The 23,161-nt window shown below is 31.4% G+C and overlaps 1 protein-coding gene across 3 annotated transcripts in view; it reads right to left on the reverse strand.

Annotated features, from left to right (window-relative positions):
- The window catches only part of eag (ether a go-go), a 160,332-nt gene that overhangs the window by 80,135 nt on the left and 57,036 nt on the right, over positions 1–23,161 (reverse strand). For 2 of the 3 annotated variants that reach the window (XR_010842850.1, XM_014435309.2), the window contains exon 1: positions 14,232–14,293. The exons of the other annotated variant lie outside the window; for it this stretch is intronic. The gene's annotated coding sequence lies outside the window, so the exon portion shown is untranslated. Of the gene's footprint in view, positions 1–14,231; positions 14,294–23,161 lie in introns of those variants that run through there. 3 annotated transcript variants of the gene reach the window in all.

Here is a 23,161-nt window from a genome sequence, read left to right on the forward strand (position 1 = left end):
TATATATATAGATTATAAGACAGTAATTATGGTGATGTGTTTGATAACAACTAACTTCGCTGTAACATAGTTAATAAAAAGGCACTTTGATAATCTATGACATTGTCATGTATAGACTACATGAAATATGAATAATTTTTAAATAATAATCATCTGTGTACTTCAATATTAGTACTATATTGAAAAAATTCAAACCGACTGACTAAAAAAAAAATGGAAAATACAATTTTTTAACCCAAAATTTTCGCCCCAAGTCAAATTTTTAATTTCCTTTGAAAAACAAAAAAAAAATTGAAATTACTTCGACACGACTCAACCAATCTACACTAAACTTGACAATGGAGATAAATGCTGAACTCTCCTTATTTTAAATATTTCATTGTAAATTTGTCAGGAGCACTGCCAGGAAGGGGAAGCAAGGTTAAAATTGGGTTTGGATGATTAGAGAGTTAATAATAAAAGAAATGATATCTGGTTCGGGCTAGATCGGTTACATAGGGAACACTATGGTCATTATGGATGTGTTTATTTATGACAAAATAAGGAGCATTGAGGATTGTGTGAAGGATCTTGGATTGTAAGGTTTGGACACAAGAGGAATTCCAAGGTTTAGTGGAGCCCCAAATGTTGGGCTTTATTGTAGTCATGTAGAACAGTCTTTTGTCATGGATTGGAAGTTTAGACTAGTAAGTGTTGTGACGTCGATTCCGACTATTACAGTTTCCTCTCATTTCAGTGTTGTATGAGGATTCTAAACTAAATAAAATGAAACAGGAAAGATAATTTGAAACACCCAACTAAATAAAATATACATCTGTGCACATAGAACAAGTAAGTACTTCGCCAATGTGAATTTAATGATTGGAGAGGATGGTACGGGGATGAGAGCACTTGGGAATGATGCAGCAACACATAAACCTGAAACAACCGCATTCGAAACAAACCAAGAGATACTTAGATACTACAAACTTAGTGAGATACCACAAGATACTACTGTTAAGAGATACTACAAACTTGGCGGGTACAAACAGCCTTGATAAAGACTAGAAATTCTAGCCGAAACGTTGGCACGATTAAATAAGTTACTTCAACTTATTTGTGTTATATTTTGACCGCACTCCCCAACCATCTTCTCCTCGTATAAACCAAGAGATACTGGTCAAATCGATTTTTTTTAACAAGCTTCTTTACTTCCAAGACGCCTAAGATTATTTTTTCTAAAATCTTCATGTTTTTATTTCTTCTTCTTTTTATTAAATAATTATTGTCATTTCCGTCACTTTTTGTATTCTTTCAAATATTTCTATGATAAAAAAATCCTCGTGGCCCCGGACAGGTATCCCGTTTGTTCCCCCCAATGGAACCAAAACCATCGATATAACATTCCAGCGAATTGATTCGATGGAGATAGAGAAGTTTAGTTTGCTCTGAAGCCAGGAGCCTGCAACAGGTAGTCAGATGTTCAATCCAATCGGCTTCACTCCTCCAAATCCGGGTTCATTGCCTCCTCCTTCCTTTCAAGATTATGATATATATTACTAATTGCTATAGATATGTATATAATCTAAGTATCCTTAATTTGCGCTTACTTAAGACAATTCGTAGCAAGTTCCTCTACATAAATACAAAGAACTGTAAGTTTTTACTACAGTACATTCGATTTCGATTTCTAGTATGTTTGCCACGAGTTCTTTTATGTTATTTTTAATAACCATAATCGCTTAGCAATCCTGTAGTAGAATCTATTTAAGTAATGCATATTTATCATATTTCGTTTTTCTGTTTTACCTAACCTTTTCTCTCTTTACATGCCTACCAGCACTCAAATCAAATCAATTAAAGGTAGTTGAATGTACTATAAAATAATTTATAACATTTATCTTCGTAGGAGTTTTATGATATTTCTTATGAAATGAATTTTGCATACTACATTTAGTCAATTTATTTTAGCGAGAGCCGATTTCGAAGCCTCGAAGCCATTTATCAAAAAGAAAAAACACATGATAAAGATAAAACTATTTAAAATTTCTGTTAAACAATCACAAATGCCTCTAACACTACCACGCCCGATGTTTCTTGATGAGAATGTGACTTATGGAGTTCGGCTGTTAGGGTTTTATTCAGATAATGATGTACAAAACGTTTACGAAGATCTTGTTATAACGCTCCCTAAAAAAGAGACAAACGGTTACAACTGGCAGGGATCTGAGGGATCTTATTTTGTGAGCAATCAATTTTAAATTTTTTTTAATACTTACTTTTCATGAACTTACTTCCATTTTTTAGAGTTAGCTGAAAGATTATAACTTGGAACCGTTCTATATAACCTGGAACCGTTTTAGTAAAGAGCTTTAGAATGTATATTGGAACTACCTGACAGTGCTAGAAGGAGAGTTTATGTAATAAGAGTTTACTCAGTCTAATAAACAATGTCTATCAACATCTCATATTGCTTGTTGTAATAAGCTAAAGCGAGATTGAAAAACCACAAATAAAAATTAAAAAGGATAATAATCATAAAATTACAAAATAATTTAAAACATAAGAAGTAATCTTAATAATAAGTCTATATGAGCAAGTGGTCTCCTTGCGCACCTGACAACTAATTGAACACACAACATTTTTAACAAGTGTGATATAAAATACTATCTATATTAGCATTGTTAAAATTTGGAGGATCAGAGACAAATCAAAGTATGAAAACTTTATATTCTAAATAAAATTGCAGAATAAGATAAAAAAAATTAGGAGAAACTTACTTCAGTAAAATCTTATCATCTTGAATGAGTTTCTAGAAAACATTTTCCAATAATTTTACCATTATTTTGTGGAATAATTTTTGTTTTAGAGGGTTGTTAAGTTTAAAAATTTGGTTTATTTCCAACATTGGCATTAATACGTATACTATACACAAACGTGGAATATAATAGACTGTTCTTTATAAACTCCATCAATTTTTCGAAGGTCATCCGTAGAGTGAAGGGGTGAATTTTTCCGTTTTATGACACAGTTTTAGAAATTTCGTGGATGTCTGATTCGTCTATTTAGTCAACTAAAATGGTCCTCTTTGGATCAAATGAGCTGATATTCGGTCGTTTCAAATGTCGAAAAATGCTGTACTTGAATTTCAAATTGCATTAAATAGGCTTGACACCTTAACTCCCTCGGCCACAAGTAGCTCTCTATGATAGACCTCTGCTCCCCCCGGGTTTCATTGTTTACATTACATTACATCCTGACTAATTATATTCTTTATTTCTTTCAACATGGTCATAACAAGGATCCCTTAAAAGTCTATATATATGGCTGTTATCATCACATAACAGACTTATATGTTTATAGAAAATAAACAAAAAAAATCTATTAAACTTATATGTTTGCACTCAATTCTATTCATTTTAAAAATTGCAAGGAGACGGTTTTAAACTGCGTTTCAAGAATCAGCTCAGCTGCTGTTTCATACAAAAACAAAATCAAAAAACCAGCCCAAACAACAAAACGTAAAAAAGTAACTGCAACAGTGACAGAATATCTTCAGTTCCCAACTAACAATGAATCTAACACACAATTTGAACAAAATGATTTAAAGATGAAATTTGAAAGGTATTATATGCATTATATTATATTATATAAATTTGTATGGACGATTAATTAATGAATGATGATATTATGAAAAAACTTAAGCTTTTTCAGAGTCTCTGGTAAATAATGAAAATACTACTAACAATAAGCCCTGGACGACAACATATGACCTTATTGACATATCAAGAACCAAAACAATGAGATATCCTCTGAAAGGCACCAGCATTATTATTGTAGAGAAGATATCGCCGCACCATCCCCACCATTTCTAGCTTCTACCATCGGAGCCTTATCACCGTAAACATAAACAGTCGGTACATATCATGAGAATCGAATCCAATACACGCCGAAACTAAACAATATTAACCAAAATTAGTTGTATGAATTTCTGTCTGTACCCTCAGGATTGGAGCTTAAACTTTTTTTTAATATATACACATATATATATGTAACACAGAACCTTTTGCTTAGAGCTAGATATCTACCGTCACAATAGGATGTATAGTTTTTTTTGTTTGTTTTTTTAAATATTATTCAATATGCTGTATTGTTTTACTCTAACAAATGTAGATAGTCCAGCTCTGGTATATTGTTTGTTATAAGTTTATTTAAATGATCTTTAACTCACAATTTAAAAAAAATTACTACTTACTACTTATTAATTGATTATTTATTTTATGTATCTCACAGACTAACTCTATTTGTACTGGGTTTTCCCCAAAAACAAATAAATAAATTATTATTATCATTTCTCAGTTTATTAGTCAGTGGAACCTCAGCCCACATTGAATTCCAACTTTTCCGGACTCAGTTCGTTAAAAATCCTTTACCTCTTTCGGCTCGTAAATTTGGAGTGGTGGAACATAACAAAACAATCACTCAATTTTAGGTTCTGATATTTCTCTTTAGGAAAAAAAATTATGATAATTAAAAACATTTTTTCGTCACGTATACTCTACTGTTGGTACTCTTCACCTAAAAGTGAACCATTGAAACTGGCATAGATCGATTTGTTTTTAGGCCAATAATTAGGAATATTCACAACACCATCTGTTCCGGCACCTCTATTTATAGAACTCGAACTGTGTATATATACGTGTAAAATTAAGTAAATAAACATATCTGGATGAAGCAGACCGCACCCGGATCGCCAAATATCCGATATCCTTCTAAGATTCTCGCTGATTTACCGCGTTGGTTAAAAACTTCAATCCAAGAATTATTATTCAGTTCTTAGAAACAAAGCAACCATTTTTTAAAAATTAATAATATTAAACAAGTGTAAAAAATAAGAAACCGATATTATGACAAAGGTAAATGAAGAAGCTTGAACAAACGGAAGGTATAGAGACTAGCCTTCACCAACCTTTGACCTTTGTCCTTTGCTGAACCATACTCATGTCCTGATTGGCCTAATAAACATGAGAATTTTTTTTACTGTAACGAAAACATTGATCCATTTCATATCTCATATTTACCTCCACATTTGACAATCAATGCCAATCAAACTTTATTTTCTAGAATATGAGAAATCAAGATTACATTCATGTCATTAATTTCAGTTTGGAATTGTGATATTTCATATGAAACCTTTCTTTGAATAGTAATATTCCATTTGTTCCTTTTGAAGAGAAGGACTTTTTCTGGACAAGATACAGAAGTGGAATCTAAAAAAAAGACTTCTTGTGACAGTTTAGTTGTGCATTGTTAGTTACTGCGGTTAAATCCTATTTTCAAGATAATGAATAGACCACTTCTATAACTGAGAAAAATGATAATTCAACTACATCTATCATGAATATTCTTTATTTGCATAAACCAGTGGTTCACACAACCACCCTAACCACTAGCCGTCAACGCTTTAATGTAATCTCCCGTCATATGATTCCCCCTGAAGGTTCTTTCTTAAGTTTTGCCTAAACTTTGCTTACTAGACAAACCTGGTAAACCTCCAATTCATTCTATTTAAAAAAAAAAAAAAAATGTATTAATACAAACTATGGAGGATTTTGGATTCAGTACTTGGTAAGGAACTATAAATTATTATAAACTACTAAACTATATAAATATAAGTTTGGTAACCTTATATTGCATGATAATCGGTTCTGCAAGAATATTAAATTAAGGACGAATCCATTACATAAAGATCATCTGTATGACTACAATTGAGTCAATTAACATTCAGATATTTTAGCTTTGGAACCCTTATTTTCCTCTTACCTGACCATTTCTGACACATGGGGGGAGGAATGGAGAATAGAGGGAAAAGATAGGGATTACCCTATAGATAGCTAAACAATTCTAATCAGAGTAGGAGGGTCGAGTTTTATTCAGTACGACTGCCAAGATACAAAAGTCAACCCACTCAGAACAGAATCGAATCGGCGCCGCTGTACCCCTGAGGTTGCTGTGGTGACCTCTCAGCTACAATAACTATTCCTCCGGTATCCAAAATCCTGCCAATCCAAAATCCTCAAGCCTCCATACTATGTCACAATCTAAATTATTTATATAATCTTGACGTTACTTATTTTACATGATTTATCTGCAAACAAAATCGGATACTTGAGCTTCCATTATAAACTCTACATCCACACAAGCCTACTTAAGTTCTATGTTCCTTCCCAATAATTCTCTGAAATGCATGAACAGGACGACCTTTTTGGATACTTGCAGTACATAAGTAATGGTCAGTTTATGGCAAGTCATAAAGTAATATGTGAGGAGCTCCAACTCCCGTCTGTGCCGTAATTCATAGACCGTAGGCACATCAAATTCTTTGATGGGCTGAAAGCCAGTGGCAACCCTCTACACCAAGACCTGGGAGGTGGCAAAGCATTGTCCCCTTGGTCGACGTCCTCGCCTTGAGAGGGACTTCTGGCTCTGCAGCCTGAAGTTATTACTTCAACACCACCAACAGGAATAGCCCCTCCCTATTCCTAGTGAGCATCCAGGCAAACATATCACATCATTGTTGACACCGCCTTCATCGGACCCGGCAACCATTCTTATAATGCCATCCCGGCAAAACAAGAAAATGAAATAGCCGGTATATGTATATATATATATTTGTAAATGCCTTTTTCTTTGCTCCAGGAGGTAAGAAAAAAAGACAAGTCATATTATTAATATTGTAAATTTAATTGTTAATACATAATAAATAGAATCTTAGAGATTTCGTGGCTGGCTCACATAATAATTCTTTTCAAATAGGCTTTTCTCACTCGAGGTTTTGTTAAAGTGGCCAATCAGTAATAGATCTAAAAGTATACTACACCAGACATCAAAAACTAATTGCTAATTAGTCGAAGTGCATAGAGGTGTTAAACCTAACATAAAAACAGAATTAGAACGGTACTAAATTGAAGAAACTCCATTTTAAAACTAGACAAGAAATCAATACAGCTTTCTTTTAGCATTTCGTTACATTTATTTATCTTCGTTCATTTTAAAGAATCTAATTTCTGTAAGATTATTGAGGATTGTTTTTTATAGGGGCCAAAGGAATATCTGTAGCAGAACTCTTTTTTTAATATTATATGAGTATATAATATATATTATGTTATTTTATTTTTTAATTGAGTAGATTGGTGAATCATCTACTTTCTATAAAATTTTTCTTTATTTACTATTTTACCATTGCCTCATCCTCAAGAATCTAATATACACTGTAATTAAATGCTAGTTATATTATTTTAACTGACATAAATCAAAGTTTACTCGATATGCTTACTTTAGTTTTTACAAATGTTTTCTCATGCACATATTTTTTCCTCTTCAGATTATACTTGACCCATAGTCATATGAGGATATTTTGTTATTATACTTCGTGTGATTGATGAAATATTTAACAGAAGTAATATATCTGAGTAAAAACCATGCAATTTAGTACATTCCATCAGTTCAATGGAATCATTGTTTATTACTTAAACAAAATATGTCAGTGACTTAAGTAGTTCTTGTATGCATCAAATGATGAAAGCATTCTGAGTGTGACGTATACTGAATAGGAATGTTTTGATTGGTTGAAATACTTGAATTTAGTTATTTATGGGCGTTCTATTGTTAATTTTCTTAAATAAAAATATAATTAATGATTAAGTAATGTATTTGAAATTTAATTATCTATAACACTTCATAGTTAAATTATCTATAGTTTTGCAATGAAGATTTTACCATTATTTACATTCAATAATTAAAATTTAATTTAACTAACTTGTTTTAATTAGCTTTTAGTAAACATATAAAGATATTACATCCTTATTTATTCTGTTTTTGAGACATTTTGTTCATATAATTACCTGATAATTGAATTCTAATATATTATTATAATCATTGAAGATATACCGTGTGGTTATAAAATAAATTAATTTTAGAAAATAAATTAAGTGTATGAAAAGAATGGCCTGGGACACAACTTTGAAATCAGTTTTAATTTTTTTTCCATTCTTTACGCGAAGCCCCTTTGAAACCGAGGCTCGGTGTAATTGAGTTTTATTTTTGAGGAAAATAAGTATACGCTTTATAAGCTTACTGGGAGAAATTGCTTATCCTTTAAGGATTTAATTTATTTATTTATTGCTAATTGCAACTGTTCATTATAATACATTTAATAAATTTGATCTCAGTTAAAATGGAGTGATACAGGCGTGTAGAGAAACTACCCTTGGTATAACACCAATCATTAAGAATAATTTTTTTTTTTTTTTTTAATTTATTTATTGTTATTTACAACTGTATACATGTGTACACATTAAGTAAATTTTCTGTAAGTGATATTATGACATAATACAAACATGTGGAGAATCTACCAATTGATAGAACTCCAAAAACATTTCTAAAGGAGAAGATCTCGAGGCCATCTTCTTTTCAGACACTTAGGAGGATTATTAGGTAGTGAAGGAGAAGCTAGGTTAGAAACGAGTTGGTTTGGGTGGTTGGGAAGATTATTATGGAAGGATTGGTATGTGGTTCTGGCCAAATCGGCAACATAGGGGACATTGAGGTCCTGATGGATGATTTGATTTGTGACAAAATAAGGGAGCATTAACGATTTTGGACTGTAAGGATTGGATTCGAGAGGAATTAGATGTTTTAGTGGAGCCCCATAGCTCAACTCCGTATGTCCAGAAAGCCCTTATAACAGTCATGTAGATCAGTCTTTTGTAATGGATTGATGTAATGAAGTTTGAACCGTTTGTCTAGTAAATGTTGTAATAGTCAGAATCGACGAGCAGTTTCCTGTCTTTTCAGTCTTGTATGAGAATTCCATGTCAGTCGTTTGTCCAGATTTAGTCCTAAGTAACGGATCTGTTCAACAGGAATAAGTGCGGTATTATTAAAAGATACTGTGAGCCAAGACGAAGTTTTACGGTGAAGGGTAAATGTGATTTGGTGGGATTTATTGGAATTTATTTTAATCCTCCAGTTTTGGCACCATTCTTCAAGGGTGGTGATGTGGGATTGGAGAGATTGGGATACAATCGAAGGATCATTATTCACTGACAATAGGCATGTGTCATCGTCCTACGTGGTGAGAATAGTGTTAGGATGGGTTGGGATGTCAGCTGTAAAAACTGTATAAAGGATAGGACCAAGGATACTACCCTGAGGTACACCAGCAGACTGAGGAAACAGGGATGAATAAGCTCTATTGTGATTTACTTGAAAGAACCTGTCTGAGAGATAAGAACGGATAATGAGATAATATGTAAGGGGTAGGAATTTTTGTAGGGGATCTTGTATAGCAAGTCCTGGGTGCCAGACTCGATCAAAAGCCTGTTCTGCACCAAGAAAGACTCCCGAGCAGTACAAGAATAAACCTTAAATCCTTATTTTTAATAAATGCTTATTATATAATATATTTCTTATAAGCTTTTTTTAAGGGTCACGAGAGTACCCTAGGATGTTGTCTGACTTTCCTAGGTTATATGCACACTCTAAACAAGTTAAAATTGAGTACATTTACATAAATCGGTAGGCGACCGAATTTCTTATATATGACCGTTCTTTGATTTCTAATCATTTTATTTTATGAAGTAGTAAAATCAATATTTGCGAAAAAAAAACACCAGAAAAAAGGAATATGAGGTATGCCAGAGTGGGATGTATTGAAATGATTAAGTATATAGTTGGAAACAAAATACAAAGGAAGAAGGAATAAATTTTAAAAAATACAAATTTAATGTAATTTTGTTAAATATTGTTCCAATGTATTTTGTTTATATCATTTTTTTGTATTGTCGTTTTAGACAGATTATTGTGCTGTGTGTTATCGCAACCTGTCAATAAATCATTTCTCTCTCTCTTATTGGTTTATTGCTATACATACATAAAAAAAAAAGATTAATTATTATTAATAGCATAGTTATTTTACATTAAAAAGAGCCACTGTCAAACCTTTTCAATTGTAGTTTTTTGCGAGAGCAGTCTGATAAACTTTAGTCGCCCCATTTTTACTCTGGGCTATTCAGATATAAATTGTTGAACCTCCCTACGGATACAGATATAACTATTTCAGAGGCGTCTTAACTTGTGAGGTTCTAAATAGTTTAATAGTACAGTATTTTTATTACCGCTACTTGGTTTTAAGATTGCGGATAACAGTGCCGTGAATTGCCGGCTATACTCCTGCGATTGACGTTACAAATGTTGATTATTTTTTTAAGTAACGTTATCTTTCAAATATTTTATAAAATAATAATTTTAAAAAGCATATTATTTATATTTTTAAACTGTGCGGGCCTCTATTGGTTTTAACACGACCAAGAAAGAAATGTCAATAATAGGGGAGGAAGGTTTTGCCAAATATGTAGTTCAGTGCCACCAGTCCCACGTTTACACTTCAGGCCCATAACAATTCAGAATTCTTTAGTGAAACCGAACATTTTTTAACTATTTTGTAATGGACCAAGATTTTGACTGTTTGTAAAGTCCATCCACATCGATTCCTGGTCTCTTCTTTATTCTTCTCATTACTATATCCATACTTTACATCAATAAGCAAATAATTCATTTTGACTCCATTTGAAAAAAAAAACCCTGCGATGAGCACCTCTTCTGGAATAATCATATTTAAAAAATCACAAGTGAATCTTTAGCTGTACTTAAATAATTTTTGAGACTTTGTGATTCTATTCCTCAAAATACCCGTAACTTCCTGGTATCCTCTCTGACTTCCCCACACTTCGGCTATGGCTGCTTGATCTGCAGAGGGCTCCCTGCTGGACTAAAAGAGATGAGACTGAAGAGACTGCATCATAAGATTTATCTTATGGTTCCCAGGCGCTCTCATGTCTTCTGTTGGTATACTGAGTTGAAGTAGCTAAGTCCTACTTTTCGACAGCAATACTTCCATGATGTTTTTATTTTTTAAGTCCTTAATACTTAGCTACATCCTCATTCTAACTGATCTTTTCACTCACTAAATACTAATTCTCCATCGATTCATATATTATATGAATTTATATAGAACCAACTCCTTCAGCAAACCCTTGGTCATTCGTGCACCTTCGTTCTTTCCTTTAAACATCAATTCATTCAGCTACTTCAAAATCAAATCACAGTATCGATGTATACAATATGAATAACTATAACATCAATTACTACAATAAAATCATAATTGTAGTTTAAATGTCTGGCTTGTGGTAAGTCTGGACGACGTGATTATTCTTAGACGACTTGTGTAGCAGCATTAAATTATCATGTAATTTTCCATTTTCAGAATCTAGTGTAAGATAACAATCATTTTTAAGGAAAATATTGCTTCATTATTCGATCGCGACAACCAAAGAAAAATAAATAAGTAAAAATTAATCATTTTAATAAATACTTGAAAGTATCTCACTTTATAAATTATCGAGTTACGATCTTAGGGATTTAAAAAAAAGTTACTTCATTTCAATAAAGTCTTTCAACAGTATACTTGACTTTGCGGGGCTGGTTCGATTTCGAGAAGATATTGAGGTCGGGAGGTCAAACAACATTGGAACTTACAACAATACAAGGACCTATTATTTTTTTATTCTGTTTTTTCTATATCATACTTTGGATTCCATTCCTCCAAAATTTGTCTATAGTGGATTGTTACAGCAAAAATAGTTTTGTACGTTGACTAATGCTCAACAATTTTATATTTATTTATTTTTTTTAGGGTGAAAGTGGTTATAAAAATGAGGAAATTGGTAATACAGAAATTTAAATATACTTTTTTTAAGTCAATACAATGTTTGTTGGCAGAATTAGTATTTCATAATCCTATAAAATTACCATAACGAAACTGGAACATGAAATATTAGGAGTGCATTATTATTATTTTTTTTTTAATAAAGATTTTAAATTCACAAATATACAGACGATTGTATTGTGGCCATGAGAAAGCTTTGAGGTGCCGGTTTGTCTGCTCTGTGCCAGATCGAACACTGATCCTGGAACAATCGTAGGGGATACTAGGCTACGCTACATAAAATATTTTCACTTTCCTACAAGGACACCTGTTAACAGCTCTACATAAGTAGTTTATACATAAAGCTCACAAGTATTAACATCATAAAATGTATTAATTCCCTTTATAATTTATCCAGAATATTTAATAAACATTCTCTTCCTAATTATGTCAACTCTTTCATCTAAGGAAAGAAATCAAAGAAAAATATTTCTGCTAAAGAGGTAAGATGTATGTGGAAATCCAAAATAAATAAACGGTCCATCGGTCTATTTTAATATGGAAATAATTTTATTTATTTCTATGACACATTTGTACATTAACAATATGATTCGTTTGTACTTCATAAACTGTTGCAATTATGGGATAGGCATAAGACTATTTTATATATTTTATGATTTCTAAGCTCAAAGAAAATATTTACATTACGTGTATTATTAGAATTCTGTTCGTTCCCTAAATAAATTTAAAAACAAATTATTTCATGTCTTTGCTTCCTCCACATTCTAATTAATGCAGACGCTAGTAGTAGAAGTTTTAAAAGTGAAATTGATACATATGACTAGACTTATATTAATAGTCAATAAAACCACTTTCGGAAATTTATTATTAAAAAATTAAAAAATCAATGGGAGCTAATTTCAATTTTTATTGAAAATGTTGATTTGTAAGATCTATTTGAAAAGAGGAATTTAAATTATTTAGATGTAATTAATTATTAGATGTAGAATTTTTATATGTAAAAAAAAATGTTCTTTTTAGAATTGGATATATTAATTTAACACCTCATACATGTTTTTATAATGAGATTTGCTTTGGTTTGTTTTTTTATCCGGTAGTGAGGGCAGTTTATAAATATTGGAGGATGGTTGACAGGAGTTTCTAAAGAATCTTTTAATCGGGAATCAATCCAGTTGATTAATAAAATAAACAGTTATTAATGAAGGTTTTGGTCAAAAGATAATTATAAACTTACAACTAAACATCTGAGAGATAGAAATTTGGTAAATTTAAATAATGATATACTTTTTTTCTAATTTTTTTTAGCATATACTCAAAATTATTTAAATTCATGCCCACTTTTAATTTTATTTTTCCTAGCTTTTAATATATCTCCATTATGGCTCTTCAGCTTATATAATAAAAATAACGGTATGATTTCATTAATCACAGATTGTAATTGATTATTAAATAAAATTTGTATATCTGTGGTCTGGTGTAAGAATAACCAATGTCCATTTATGGAAAATTCTAGTTTCTTATTAAAGTTATCAATTGCGAACGTTATAACAATGGATATAGAAATTACTTCTACTACGATAACTTTATAGTAGGGTTGTCTGTTTAAGATACCAGTTTTACAAGCAAAAACAATCTCCGAAGTCTTTCTTACGTAAAAGGGTATTTTATCTTAAGGTATTACTTTTTTTTATGCCAAAACGTGTGTTCATCCATTCTTTTTTCCTTAGAACCTGGAATTGTTTGTTGGCTGTTGTTACCCCCAAACACAAATGCGCAATGAAACCTAACAAATGAGGCCTAATTCAACTGATGTAGCACAATAAAATCGAAAGGCTCATAAAACTCTTATTTTAAACATTAGTTTATACTAAAACAAATTTTAAAAAATTATTGTAGGTAGAATTGTATGACACTCTAATAAATAAACGATTTTTTTTCAAATAGTACATACTTAAAATAAAGTTATCATTTGGCTCTAATTAACTGTCGCTCTTTTCTGATTTTTTTTTGTAAATGAAATTTTGTGAATTCGTTTCATGGATCTAAATGGATTGGAAAACTTTACGAGGAATCCATATCTGCTCTACGTAAAGGAACATATATGTCTTTGGCCATGCGACATACAGAAAATCAAGCACGTGCTTTTTGTGAGTTGAATACTGGAAGCGCACGCGTGTGTCCAACTGTCGCAGTAAGACAAATAACGATGTCCTTTGAGATGACTCGGTCACGTAAGCATATTGTAAAACGGATGCGTCACTTACTTTAAACGACTTTTTGATACCCATAGTATGTGTGGTTTTAGGAAATTAAAGTGTTTTTTATAGAGGATCAGGAAGATTTGGTCAATAAATTCAAAACAATTCGATCGTAGATGAAGCATTAGACGCTGTGGCTAGCCTGTTACCAGCTAAAGATACTAACTATCGTGACGGTGAGATAGTGTGTTAATATCTGTACTCACCAGATATCATAGATACACCGCGATATACATGGAGGCAGGAGGTAAGGCGGCGGGAAGAGGACTGAGGCTGCCCTAGCGACGCATGGCATCTAGCCACCTCCGAATCGACCAGTCCGTACTCTCTCAGTCCATACTATCTCAGTCTCCAACAGTCATTCCACGTAGAGTTAAATAAATCATCCATTCCTAATCCAACTTAATTTGTTGACTGTCAACGCACCTAATCCAACTAAATGTCATCCCAAAACCTAAAGCAACAATAATCAAGTCATCACACCCACATTATACAATACACATAATATAGCTTATAGAATTCGATTTAAAAAATTAATAAATAAATAAACTTAAAAAAAAACATAATATGACCATTTAAAAATTTCAATAAAAAATGGCGCCCAAACTGCTAACAATTCTTTACAGTTCCAATCCTCTAAGATTATAATTAACCATTTTGTGCCCTATTCGTGACTAAACACCTTTGCGTGCTACAAACCGATTTAGATATTTCATTGTTACATACTGTAGCTCGACAAAGATTTTTAAATCATCTCTTATATTCTTTGCCTCAAAACTAATACATTATAAAAAGATCTAAGAAAGAGAATTGCATTATTTAAATAATCAATAGCCTACACACAATTTCTTAAGAATCAGTCAGAAATATTTTATTTATTGCCAGATAACAGGGATGATAGATTTGAATAATATCAGAAATAATTTACTCCATTCTACAATTTGTTTATTTTTTCTGAGCCTTTAACAATTTTTAACTTCTGTAGTAGTTTTCAGAAGTTAAAAGAGTTTCTGAGAATAAAATAGAAATAAAAAATCTTTTAAGAATCAAATCTTTGTTATTCTACTATCTCTAATAGACAAGGATAATTGCATAGTTCAATGACTTCAATAAAATATTATAAATTTAAATTACACAATTGTTAAAATCACGTGTTTATTTAAATTAGGTCATTGCGTCTACACAAACAGGACAGACACATAACTTATTAAAGAGATCTTACAGAAACAGCCAATGATACGTCAATCATTCACTCAACTCAGTATGTCATTCAGAATATTTAATTGGAATAGTTGAAAGAATACAAATTTTGAACATCAAAGAAAATAGTTTATGATCATTATTGATTAGCAAAAATATGATGTTTTTAAAAAATAATCTATTCTGTGACGTGTTATTCTTGTTATTGCATTAATACTTTTAAATATGTATAAATGCTTGTTACATGACATTAAAAGAAATTGTGCAACAATTTAAAATACTTACCACTTTTTAAACTTTTACTACATATGGTAGGTTCGTACAGTAGGAAAGAAAATTTTACATTATTCGTTATTTTGATGACTGAATGAAGAAAAAAATACAAATTTAAGGATAAAGTAAAACAAAGCAGATAGGATAAAACGAGGCCAATTTTTTAAACTTTATTATTACTCATGTATTATATTCCGCATCACTTAGTTATAGTTATAGTTTTCACAATCTAACTCTATTTGTAAGGGGGTTGCCCCATAAACAAATAAATAAATTATTATTATTATTATAGTTATAGTTTAGTCAGTACCTCTAATTTATGCATATATTTTCAACAAAAACTTCAGTATCTTGATAAATTTTATATTACTATTTTTGTTTCCTTTACATCCTTTATTTCAATTTTTTTTAAATCACAGCCGCCAGAAAATTAAAAAGAAACAAGCTAAAAATTATAATTTTGTAGAAACGAAAGACTATCGGCAAAGGAAAAGACAATTTCTTAATTTATATATCAACCATTATAGTATACAAATAAATTTATTGTTTATAAAAAAATAGTCTAAATTTATTTTTATTTTTTGTTTAAAATAACAAAATTGTATTCCAGAAGTTATGCTACTAAAGAGTAACGTAATTGTATAAACTTACGCCACTTACTTATTATTTCAAATGAGGAAACTTTATCAGCGTTGATAATAATGAATGATTGTTATAACTGTACGTCAGGCAATATAATATTGAAGTAATGAATCACATGAACCGGTCGAAATGAGTTTTGAGTTACGGCATGATTCATCACAGGCACTATACTAGTAATTTTTAGACCAACGAACACATTCGTTTGTTCACTTTCGCTTCAGATAATTTAAAAAAATAAATCTCTTAAAGTTTTCATGACCTTTACAAGATAATAACGCTAAAAATAATCTGCTAAAGATACAGTGTCACTTTATGTACTAGATTTTACAATGTTTTTTTCTCACAAATTTGAATCGAAATTGTGGATACTTTAATTAATAAAGAGGCAAAGTGAGGCATAAATGAGCAAATTTTGTGAACACATTCAAAACATTCCACCGAGATCCCTTTGACTGGATCACATTGTACTAAGATCTAATAGTTTCATTATTCAAAAATGTAAGACATAACTCAAGACAAAATAATAATCAGAGATCATCACTTGTCTTTTATTTTCTATCCTAAATTGACATTTAAACAATTATTTTCCTCCTTGGTTGATTGTCCTATCAACAAAACTTTACTTTTTAGTTGTATTCTTCGAAATATCTGAAGGTTGTGACGTCAGTTGTACAAACCAAAAATAACTTATCTGCTTCGTACCGATCGTAATTATTATTAAACGGTAGCAATTTAAATTACATAAGTTACACAAAAAAAAATATCGAACCTCACACACGATATAATGTTTTTATAATTCATACTTTTATAATAAAAATTGCTTCAATTTTTATATTACATAATTTTGTTGTGTGCAGCTTTTAAGAATATCGATTCTTAGTACAACAGGATCTTGTAAATCACGGTGGAAGGTTTTCAACAAGTTCAGAAAATTTAGCCCTTATAGGGTTAATGACGAATTTTAACTTTGCTTCATTATTAAATAAATTGTCCATAATTTCGAATCTAATGATTTGTTGTTTTTGTTTGATCGCTGATTTTTTTTTTTTACGAGCGCTCATTGAAGTTAAGAACCATGAATTGTTTTTGGTCTTCATTTCGCTGAACTAGATTCCGGCTCACAATTTCGACTCAGGCTGATTTCAAAATGAAGTTACTAAAAAAATAGATCATAAGAATAAAAATTGAACATTAATCATTCTTTTATAATTTAATGAAAAATAAATCCTAACTCGGATAATGAATAGTTTTAAAGTGTGAGAAAAACAATTATATTTCCGAGAAAAATTTGAGGTAGAAAATTTTTCTTTCCATAATTTTAATTTTTAAATTATTAATAAACTAATATATTCATATTTCGTAGCAACTTCATTTTTATTTTATTTCCTTAATTATGTTATTTTACCTACTTATTAAATTACCTATGAATACATTTTATTTTCCACTTCTCTCATCACTTTATTTTATTAATTCCATTCTGTACAATTATTTACATTATGTCATTCTGTTTATATTTTATTTTTTGTATTCCTTGGTAGTTATCTTGTTCTGTTCTTAGCCCTGATGAAGGCTTGAAATTCTGGCCGAAACGTTGGCACGATTAAATAAGTTACTAAGTCAACTTATTTGTGTTATAATTTGACCGCACCCCCCAACCATCTTCTTCTCGAACAATAAATGTGTCCATCCACGGTCAACTATTTCTCATGATTTTGGGGTAGAAAAGTTGACATTACGTTATCAGCACCCTGAACTTCTTTATTGAAATTTACTACTGTATATTATATAATACATTCAGTAAATTTGATCTTTGTTAACATGGAGTGTTATTTGTGGTGTGTTAAAACGCTACACGTGTAGAGTAACTACCGATTGGTAGTACTCTAATAACATTTTACATTAGCAGATCTTCTTTTCAGGCGCCTCGGAGGATTGTCAGGAATGGAAGAGGATGCAAGGTTAGAACCTAGGGGGTTTGAGTGATTAGGGAGTTTATAATGGAAGGAGTGATATCTGGTTCGGGCTAGATCGGTTACATAGAGAACATTAAGGTCTTTATGTATGATTTTATTTGTGACAAAGTAAGGAGCATTGAGGATTTTACGAAGGATTTCGGATTGTAAGGATTGGATACGAGAGGAATTCGAAGGTTTAGTGAAGCCCCAAAGCTCAACTTCATATGTCCAGATTGGTCTTATTACAGTCATGTAGATCAGTCTTTTGTAATGAGTTGCAAGTTTAGACCGTTTGTCTAGTAAGTGCTGTAATAGTTGAAATCGACGTGCAGTTCCCTGTCTTTTCAGTCTTGTGTGAGGATTCCAGGTAAATCGTTTGTCCAGATGTAGTCCAAGGTAGCGGATCTGTTCGACAGAGGTAAGAGTAGCATTATTAAATGAAACTGTAGGGCAGTCGGTAGGTTTACGACGAAGGGTCAAGGTTATTTGGTGGGATTTGTTGGATCTTCCAATTATGACACCATTCTTCGGAGTCTGTGATATGGGATTGGAGAGTTTGGGATACAATTAATGGGTTATTATTAACAGCGAGCATACATGTGTCACTGGCCATGTGTGAACCATTGTGGTTTACTTGGAATAATCTATCAATGAGAAAGGAACGAATGATGGGAAAGTATGTAGGAAATAGAAATTTAAGAAGTTTGTAAAGCAGTCCCGGGTGCCAGACTTAATCAAAAGCCTGTTCTACTTCGAAAAAGACTCCCGCGCAGGAAAAGAATAAATAAAAAAAATTCATAATCTTTTTTAAAATTTCCAACTAAGGCCCAATTTGACTTCATAAAAATTGCTTTTAAAATCTTTATAATACCTTTAATGAAGTATATATAATCTGATAGCTCACCCAATTATATTTTTTATAAATATAATAAAATTTATAAATGTACAATGATGTTTTCCTCATAACGGAGGATTTAATGGGGCTAACGTGTGTCGATTACAATACCCTCGAGGACTGGGCCCAGAACAATATTACGAGGAAGATAGTAAATCTGTTTGCTCGGATGGAAGTACAGCAGCTGTTGTTTACCAACAGCTTGGCTCAATCTGCTCTCTATATACCATTTTAGTCCCCCGAGTCTACGTATTTACATAGATATATATTTTGAAATCTAAATAATATTGTATTATTTTTCCATTATTTTTCAACAAATCCACAATATTTAGTCAGATATATTTTTATGTAAATAAGATCATAAGCTTCTTACGTGATAACAGGCATCGAGCCTGAAGCATGTGTCATATGAAGAAGCCTCTTGGAGACATTAGTTTGGTCAAATAAATTGGTTTATTAAGAGAGTAGACATAATTATTTCCTTAATCGTTTCCGCATCTTTTCGTCACTTTTCTTCATATTTATTCTATTGATCCGTTTTAATGTATTATTACATTCTCTTAACCATAAATTGTTGTATATAATATAAATATATAAATACATATACCACTCCCTGAATTAGGTGCCAAAAATATATATATTTGATACATCCACACGTTCTATTTAACAACCAATATGTTCCATATAACGTCTTTTTTACCAGTAGATTAAATGAAATGATTAAAATAGGTAGGCGCGGGATATATTAGGCTCAACGGCTCGGTAACAAGTTTTCTGTCACTGTAATACTGTCACGAATGTGAGACAATGCGGCAGGTTCGCACCCTGGCAGTAAAACTATGCCTGTAGGTGGCCCGTCCGTAGCTCAGGTGGTTAGGTGCAATCCTACCAATTTGAGATCTGCTGCAGGTGGCGTTTCGAATCCGGCTTTGGGGCGTTGAATTTTTCATTTAGTGCCTGTCCCAAAGAATGAAAAACTTGATCCCCAACCATGGTTAGACAGCATAGGACTCAAATGAGAGTCTTGGCCGAAAAAAGCCTAAAACTACCATTTCAGTTGATAAGATTAAAATTTGGTGCACTTTGCGCATCATAGAACTTGCACCAACAGCCCTAGAAGGCAAAGTACACCAGTTTAAAAATATATAGCAAATCCTTGGGCGTATTGGAGTCACAAGAGACTACACATTCCTTTCATCTAATTCTTGCATAATCATACTTATACATTTTTCATTACTGTTAAAAATGCCAAATGGTTAATTATTTCAAATAAAAAAAATAAAAGAGCTTTAGTGAAAAATGTTTCGAAAACTCGCCAATTAGACCCTATTAAACTATATCAATAAGACCTGGCTAATATTAACGACCATTTAGTTTTGTATTGATATGCAGAGTTTAATCAAAATCGTGAGAGCCGTTTTTGAGAAAATCGGTTCTAAAATATGATATTTTGCGCGATCGTGATACTCCCCCTTACTATATATTCCATACATAGGTGAGTGAAAGTAAAATTTTTTAATATTAATTTCAAGTTCAGAAACAATAAAAACACAAGATATACACTAAATACTAGAAAGATGCTTACAGTTGATAAGTTGCAGCAATTTACTATCTAAAGTGTATACATATCACGGTTAACGTGATAGTGGTTTCACTACCATTACATGTACTGTCAACTATCACGCCATACCTGGCACTACCATACGCCCACGACAGTAGGGCTGCCATGATGGCAACTATTACACAATTACAATTAGCAAGTTGCTGTAACAGTTTCAGCAATGGTTATTTATTTTAATCCATTACCACAAACGACGCTTTATACTGTTTTTGCAACTCATATGTTTCAAACACTAAACACTCTACATGTTGACTTTTTTTTTACTAACTTTTAATCCGTAGATGAGACAAACTCGAGTATGGATAAAGAACTGCAAATTTAACACTAATTGTAACTAAATGTTATATGTTATTCTATTCAAAATAACATGGTACTATTCGTATTGAACGGTCCCTAAGTCGAAACAGTTTTATTAAGTTGGGAGTTGTTTGGGGGAACAGTATTCAATTATCCTCCAGCATGTTCTTCGCTTCTCTCCAGTTCGATATCCTTTCAAAATGTTTCTTACGTATTGGAATCGAATTAGATCTCTAATCATTGCATTACAATAAAAATTATCCGGGTTCGGAAATTATTTTAATTAATTAGTTTACATGAATGAAAATAATTTAACAATAATTTTACTACTTTGACACATTGTCCAGTCAACAGAGGTTCGTAAAAAAAAATGAAATATATTATAAGATTTTTTCTAAATGGTTCTTTGTGTTTTTTAGAATGCAGGATAGATGCTGGATTTTGCAACCTCTAATTTAAAATGCTAATTTAGGAAAACATTAAAAAAAAAAATTCAATGTCATTTGTGTCAAAATTCGTCTAAATCACAGGTCTTTTTAAAAGGAACTAGATAGAACCTAATAATGCTATAACCCTGTTTCAATAGCTCATCTAGGATTGGTACTTTTGCTAATTGATACAAAAGTGCTAATAATATATTTAGAGTGAACTATATATGAAAAATATTTCCATTTATTACAAATGATAACCATAAAATATAGAAATACTAAAACTAAATACTAAAGTTCCGCTCTGGGGACAATCTCAGTTGGTCCTGATCACTTCTGAGAGATCCACCTTCTATGAAGATAATTATACCCATTTTAAATAGTATAATACAATAGTTATATATTACAAATACCATCTTTATATAATATAATTACCATTTAGTCCTGAAGTCATCCTCATGTACAGATATTTTCATCAACCGCCAATATATAGTAAATAAAATCTTAAAATCATTTCTATATTTGTCAAATTAAAAATTTACTTTTACCGAAATTCTGTTTTATAACTAAATAAATTTAAACGATGGACAAGATATTGCTTGGACAAGAGTCGTATTTGTTTTAATGCATTAACCCAGTAATGAACCTGAGCTGAAAATAGTTACTAATCACTCACTCACTATGCTGAAACTAGTTACTAATCTGTAACTACTCATTCACTGAATTACTGATCACTGTTTCTCGAAAATGACAATTCCTATGGAGTTGAAATTAGGGATGGTTACCCTGCTTGTTATAGATGTGCTTAGCAAAAAAAAAAATCTCTAAGTGCATTTAAATAAATTATTTCTAGAATCTAAAAAAGGAATTATTTTTTTAAATAAACAGGGAAACTAATATTTAAAAATACTTGGGAAATAAATGAGTAAAAAATAATAAATAAATAAGAACATTACGGGGTGGCTCTAATCTAGTTCTCTATAAAACAAAAGAAAATATCATCTAAGTCGAGGTAGTACTAGCAAAGATGGAAACTCCTTTTATTTTATCTTCTTAATACATAAGAGAAGAGATCCCACTCACTCACTGCCTTATTTATCACTGCCCCTAAAAATGGCAGTAGCTGAATTTTTAATGGTGAAAGCTGAAATTTTAATGGGTACTGTTCTAAGTACAATTCTATCTTACACAAATACAAAAATCATGATTAGAGCTTTTATAATTTGAATAAAGGCTAAAAATTTGGAAGGATAAATAAATCATTTAGTCAAAATTAAATATATATATATATAAATATATATATGAGGAGAAGATGGTTGGGGGTGCGGTCAATGAAAAACACAAATAAGTATGATTAACTTATTTTAATCTGCCGACGTTTCGGCTAGAGTTTCTAGCCTTCTTCAGGGCTGCTCGCTGAAAAGTTGAGCACCTAATTAGCGAGCAGCCCTGAAGAAGGCTAGAAACTCTAGCCGAAACGTCGGCACATTAAAATAAGTTAGTCATACTTATTTGTGTTTCATTGACCGCACCCCCAACCATCTTCTCCTCATTTATCATCCACGGTCAACTATCTCTCATAATTATAAATATATATAATTTATTAATTGTTTCCTTATTTAAAATTTTTAATGTTTAAATAGAGATTTTGTCTGATAAAATAGACTAAGGTGTAAAAAAAGTTCTAGAGCGTAATAAAATGAAATATATTTATTTTGATGTAAATTTTATATGTAGCTAAACTAACCACAGGGGCGTAGAAACGATACCGAGACTCTAGGAGTCCTCAATTCTCTATAAATGTATTAGAAACTAAATTTTATGT

The sequence above is a fragment of the Halyomorpha halys genome, unplaced genomic scaffold (genome assembly GCF_000696795.3).
Source record: "Halyomorpha halys isolate HHAL.00 unplaced genomic scaffold, Hhal_1.1 Scaffold1558.1, whole genome shotgun sequence".
Lineage (NCBI taxonomy): Eukaryota > Metazoa > Arthropoda > Insecta > Hemiptera > Pentatomidae > Halyomorpha > Halyomorpha halys.